We start from the raw sequence: 7,080 nt of genomic DNA on the forward strand, positions 1-7,080 counted from the left end.
TGGAGTTGTTTGGATTTTTTATGTGTGGATTACCTGAGTTATTACTAATGCCCGGTGAAAATGTTGTGCCCCCTGTATTCCACTTTTCACGGGCCCTCTCCTCCATTGGGGCCCCTTGAATTTCCCCTGGGGATCAATAAAGTATCTATCTATCTATCTATCTATCTATCTATACTTCCCACTTTCCCCCACCAGTTTTACGCCCTTTAATCTGCTCGTTTCCAAATATAAAAAAAACTCTGCAACTCAACTTTGGCCTGCCCGCCTCAGCTGCCTGTGAGGGGCTTTTCAGTTGTGCTGGATTACTGTTCACTGCAAATCGACCCAAGGATGAGTGCAACTAACTTTGAAAATCAACTACTGCTCAAACTTAAAGGAGAAGTCCGGTGATTTTTCACATAGATCTCCATTTCGCAACGTCCTTTTCAGGCAAGTACCTCCACTCGGCGGCCATATTGCAACACTTTTTGGGCACTTATCGTGCATCTATTTCAGCAGAAATGCGTGTGCGTAAGGCTTCACGACACCAATCTTGCTCCAGCAGCGAGATCACAACAGATGATTGGCACGATGTCTTCACAGCACACCACATGATTGGCTCAATGTATTTTACAACACACCACATGATTGGAACCTGACCCTCGCCAGATGAATTTCGTTCCGCTTAGCTCCAACTAGCTCCACTCACATCCATCTGGGACCTCTTCCATTGAGAGTGATTTCTGCACCGACTTTATGGTTCAGCCAATCTGGACGCAGGGCGGGAGTTTCATAGATGTGACGTAGTGGAGAAGCGACCGTGAGACTGTTATCAGCATCACGGGTTGCTTCGATGTGAGTGGTTGAAGTAGCACGTCAATAGATGACGGACAAGTGGCTTATTCAATCATATGCAAGCATTTTTTGATTATTTTTTGAGTGCTGTATCTCCTCATTAGAAAGTCTTTGACTTTGTTGTTCTGGTACCCTCCCCCCCCCAAAAAAAAAGTAACTAAGTAACTTTTACTTAAAGTACATTTTAAATGAACTACTTTTTACTTTTACTTGAGTGCATTTTCAGATTGGTATTTTAACTTGTACTTGAGTAATATTTCATCAAGGTATTGGTACTTTTACTTGAGTACAATATTTTCATACTTTGTCCACCTCTGCCATCTTGGTGGGGGCAGCAATCACTGGAGGCCAATGGAGGAGCATGTGACTCTGACTGGAAATCAGACCGGTGTCTCTGATTGTCGGCAAGTGTTGCCCATAGAAAGTAAGGTGTTTGCCCCCAGCAATATGGCGGCCGCGTTTACGATGCTACCTAATAGAACTCAACGGACATTGAGGTATCTAGCTTTCTAATATCTATGACCACCACCACCACTGCACAGGTATGGAGCTGTGGGACAGACGGAGAAACGTGTGGGGTATTAAAAATGACACAAGGCATTTCTTCACACATGCGTGTGTGTGGTAGTCTTTTGAAAGTGCAGTTGGTGGCCCCAGCCGTGGTGCGGCTGGCTGGGGCGCCGTGCGCCGGCGACCTGGGTTCAATTCCCGCCCCGTGGTCCTTTCCGGATCCCGCCCTGATTCTCTCCCACTCACTTCCTGTCATTCTCACTGTCCTGTCTAATTAAAGGCATAAAAAGGCCCAAAAAATATACACTTTAAAAAAGTAAGTTGGTATTTCTCGGCATGAAAGCATCGAGAGAGAAAAGCAACATCATACTGACTGTTTCATTTTTTTTTTCTCTCTCCACCTGAACTTTCCAAAGTTGTGTGTTATCTGAATCCCTTTCTTCTCACTGTCCTCCCTAACTATCTCTTCATCTCAGATTGATGACCAGATTTACAAACTGTAGGGTGTGCCCCTTCGTCCTTCTGCGTAAATGCTGTTTCACGAGGTTTGCTGCAATGCCTGTTAAAATCCTGGCCAAACACAAATAGGATACACCCTGTTTTACCCACAAATACACCCTGGTGACTGTCAAAGAGGAGATGTGTGTCTGGAAGGAGGAGACATAATTAGGGGATTAAAAGGACTGATATTATAAAGAATCCGCATAGCGAGTGTGTGTGTGTGTCTGTCCAGCTGTGTAGGTGTGTGTGTGTGTGTGTGTGTGTAGAATGTACAAGTGTGCCTACAGAATGTGTGTGTATGTGTGTATAAAGGGATTAAGTTCCTTAAGCTGTAGCTTGATTCAGGTGTGTCGGTGAGCTAACACCTGGGCCTAGTCGTGTGTGTTGTTTCCCCTGTGTGTGTGTGTGTGTGTGTGTGACAGAACAGAGTATTCCCTCTTCCTGTGTCCCACTATGGGCAAACAGAGCCACACGTGAACTCCCTTCACCGACAAACACACCCAGAGAAACACACCGATAAGGAAACACAGCTTAGGCAACTTTCATCATAACTACCCCACCCTACCTCACCCCCACCTCCACCCTGTACATTCCAGACCCTGTTGCCCCTAGCAATCAGCCCCACTATTGTGTATTTAACATCGTAAGACTCCTGCCGTCTCTCATCACCCTGTGATTAGATTCCCTCAGCTGAGCAGCACGACCCACACAGACCCACTGTCCAGCCCACACACACACACACCCTCTCTCACTCTCTCTCTCTTACACACAAAGAGACAGACACACGTACCCACTGTTGAGTCCTGACTCCACCACACTCTCCTCTGTCTCTCCCTCTCACACTCACTCTCTCTCTCATTCTCTCTCTCTCTGTCTTCCTCTCTCTTGCTGTCTTTCTCTCTGTTTTTGTATTACATGGCAAGGCTTCACAATCCGTATTGTATATAATGTATGTAATCAATGTATATGCAGATGTAGATGCATGTGCATCTGCATAGGAGCATTAAAGTATACACACACAAGGTATACTGTATATGCAAATGTGGATGTTAAAGACTTCATATTTATATTTATCTATATTCCATACAGAGCAAGGGTGTAGGTTTGGTCTGTCTGAGCTTTCATGGGGACACTACCCACTGACCCCCCCCCGAAAAAAAAGACACTCAACTCTTTCACCAGCCAACTATAGATATATAAAATGATTAAAATGTGCTACTGTCCAACTATCCATGATTAAAATGTGCATGTGATAATATGTACAGAGAGTGTAGGCTATATTTAACATTTATTTTCTATTTGGTCTGTTAAGAAACTTAAATACATGCATGCTTAGCATTTTGTGAAAAGAAATTAGGCTATTAAGGCTACATTGACAGACTCTTAACCGTGAGCTGCTTGGATATTCTCTGATTCTAAACAGATATCTAGGCGATGTAAGCACAGCTCAGTTTTAAGAGTTTTAAGCTCAGTTTTAAGTTTTATGCTTAAAGCCGAAAGACCATGTTGAATTTTGCTACAATTTATTTTAAAACCGGATTACTCTGGAACAGCTAACTATACACGGGAATGCATTACACCTTTGTGTTCGGTAAGTAGTGATGGGGACGAGACCGCCTATGCCGAGTCCGAGTCAAGACCGAGTCTTTGAAGGGTCGAGACCGAGTCGAGACCGAGTCTGTTGGTTTTCAAATACAGTCGAGTCCGAGTCAAGACCGAGTCTCTGAGGAAGCAAGTCCGAGTCGAGACCGAGTCCTTTAGGAGTCGAGACCGAGTCGAGACCAAGACTATAAAAAATGTTCAGTTTTAATATTCATAATTTAATATCACTCCAGTTAATAATCAACAGTTAGGCCTACAGACTAAGCTAGATTGGGAATTGTTTAGAGGAGCAGTTTTAACGTCCTAATATGGACTATGCTGACCTACAGACACTCACCGGCAGCAGAGCCATAGAAATAAATAAACGGCTCTGACGGCAGTATCTTTGCATTGCACCATGGGATGTCATTTTTAAATAATGCCGGTCAACATTGCATTTTATTATTATTGTTGTTATGTGTTGTCTGTTTTTTTATATGAACATAAAAAATGCGTTGGTCTCGAGGACTCGGTCTGAAATTACGAGTCCTTCTCCTCCCACTGTGGTCCGAGACCGAGTCAAGACCGAGTCTTTGAAGGAACGAGTCCGAGACGAGACCGAGAAAGCAGAAATTGGTCTCGAGACCGGACTCGAGTCCGAGACCGGACTCGAGTACTACATCACTATCGGTAAGGTCTGCTGTTTATTCTGATATATGGTTTGTCATGTGTTGCGTGAAGAGTGTGTATTCCACCGAGACGAATGGATGTGGAGATGGGCGCACAGAATAATTATTCAATCTCTTGAAGTTATTTTTCTCGCGAACTGTTTATCACAGCAAATAGTGGCTAGCTAACACCGTTTAAAAGCTGAGAAAAGGCTCTTTCATGTGACACATGTGTGATGAGTAGCCTACTTCTCGAGGAGTTCAACAGAGAAGAATGGGTGAATTTGGCGAAGTGAAGCTGAAGCGCTGCGCAATGCTGTAGGAGACTGCGGCTCACTGGTAGTTATAGGTAACTTCAAATCAGGGCGATTTACCCTTATAGGCTACTGCACATTACAAGATCTGTACGAGATGATCCACAGCACTGAAGTGAGAAATGATTTAACTGTTTGTGTAGCGCATGTGAGCGCTTTTCCCACCATTTCAACCTGAATATTGGTGGGGACATTTCAGTCGTAATTTGACATTGGTGTGGACACGTCCTTCGGTCCCCACGCAAATCTACGCCCATGATACAGAGGAAGATGTACATTTTATTTGCCTTTTTATGGTGTTGTCAGGCAGATCCAGTAAAGTTCTTTGGTGATTAATGGATTTGCACGGCTTACATAGATTCCTTTGGGTTTTGACCCTCTTCTCCCGCTCTCTTGCCCCCTGTTTAAACATATGAAGGGGCTGGACACAAATAGCTGCCCTTTGCCCCCCTGCTCCTGCCCCATCGCTGGGGTATGTACTCCGGATTCCGCCTCAGAGTCCATGCATAGCCAGTGTATTTATATCAGCGGTCCTTGTTACGGAGGGAGGCCATAATTCAGCTGCTTCTCAGATGTTACGGAGTAGAGAGGACCGTTATCTCTTCAGCCAATGCTAGACCTGATCGTGAAGGATCGATTGAACGTGCACACACACACACACACACACACACACACACACATCCCCTGAATCTGTTTCTGGGATCATAATTTACCTGTATTTTGACACTGCATTCCAGGCGAGATGCTCGTCTCAGCTGACAAGAGAAAAGGGAGACAAATACGGCTCTATCTGGCTCTACCGCCCTTCCCTTCTCGCTAGTCCTACTACTACCATCTCTTTACCCAACACTAGTGTCTCTTTACCAGGCCAGCTCAGGCAGACGGACCCACCACTAGTGTCTCTTTACCAGGCCAGCCCAGGCAGACAAGCTAGCTGGTTGGTCCCACAGAGCTCGGTCCTGTTCACGGTGTCCTCCCTCTAACAGAGTTTTTATTGTTCTTTGTGTCACATAAGTATTTGGTCAAGGGCTGGCATTAGAATACAGGTGCGTAGGCCAATTCAACTATATATTTGACACACTGTTTTGCGTTGTCAAGTCTTTATAAAGACACCTTGGAGACTCCCTGAGTACAACTATCAAGAGTTTGCATACCACCAGTGGTACCCGTACGACAGTTTGAGAACCACTGCATTAGACAACAGTGGGGGGGGGGGCAGAGGCAGAGTGATGTCAGAATGCACTGCTGTTTGAGACACGCAGATAGTGGACAACTAGCCTGGCTAGCGCCACCACTTCTCAATGAGACGTGGTCTGGGAACCAAATGTTCATTTTCTCGTATTTGAAAAAAAATGCCCAGATCCGTTTATTGGGTGCCACGGATGTCTATCAAATGCGTCTGTGCATAGCTCATCATCGTCTTGCTTTCCCCCTTGTTCTGTGATTGGTCCCCTATCTCAGGCGAAAAATTTGCTCCATGGTCTCCAGGCTGCCTTAGCAGCGTGAATCAAATCGCGCGCAAGGCAGCATGGGAACACCCAGGCTAGTGGACAACTGCTGTGAGGTGGAGAACTCACTGGGCCAGTGGCAGTAGTGACCAAAGCAGGAGATTTCTTTCATCTTACTTTTTAATTTTGTCCTAGTCTTTTTTACTCTTCCCAGACTTTTCCCAGAGCACTGCAGAGATGTCACACTGAAGCATTCACCAATGTAACACAACTCCCTCTATCTCAGGTCTGTGTGTGGGTGTGCATGCGCCACATGATCACAAAATATGTCTGACGCGTCTAAGTGGACATTGAGGCACTGTTCCCTCAAATTAGACAAAACTACAAACATATGACATATTTTATTACCGCAACAGTGCACGCCTGTTAAGATCACGTATAAACCCCTGGGTATGTAGTAAGAGGAATGAAATAAATGTAAACGGACTTTTACATGGAAAAGAGAGAAAGAGATACATGTGGTTTGCTAGGACTGAGCTTCCTATGGCGACATGGTAACCAATTGTAATGCAATAATTGTGAGAACATCTCGGTCTGATTGATATAATGATGATGATGGTGAAGATGGTGACTTCTAATCACTCCATGCAAACAAAGGTGGTGTTCTGTGTCAGGGCATTTTTCACATACTATCATAGTAATCGCAGAGAGAGAGGGAGAGATAGAGAGAGAGAGAGAGAGAGAGAGAGAGAGAGAGGGAGGGAGGGATAGAGTATATGAGAGGAAGGGTTGTTCAGCTCCAGGGGGAAAAAACAGGTGAGCATAGTGACCACGGTAGAAGGGACAGACAGAGAAAGATGGGTGTTCATAGAAATCTAGAAATCAAGAGAATTGAAGCACAGGAACAGAGGCTTTTGATAACATAGAACGTCATAGAATGTCTTTCACTACCTGAGATGTTCACTGACCACTACTTCTCAAATGAGGCAAGAAAAGAGGAAGAGTGACAGACACATTTAATGGTGTAGATTGTCCTGCTAACTTATGGATATTCATCAGCCACCATTGCTGTTTTGTTTTTTAATGGTTATGGTCATGACATTTGCCATGCAAATCATAAGTCAATTTCCACATGAAAAACTCAAACAAAAGTGACAAAATGACAAAAGTGGCTCATGTCTATGACTTTTGTGATTAACCTTTTGTTACTTGTTTATTGATCTG

Source organism: Alosa sapidissima, chromosome 24 (genome assembly GCF_018492685.1).
Source record: "Alosa sapidissima isolate fAloSap1 chromosome 24, fAloSap1.pri, whole genome shotgun sequence".
Taxonomy (NCBI): Eukaryota; Metazoa; Chordata; class Actinopteri; order Clupeiformes; family Clupeidae; genus Alosa; species Alosa sapidissima.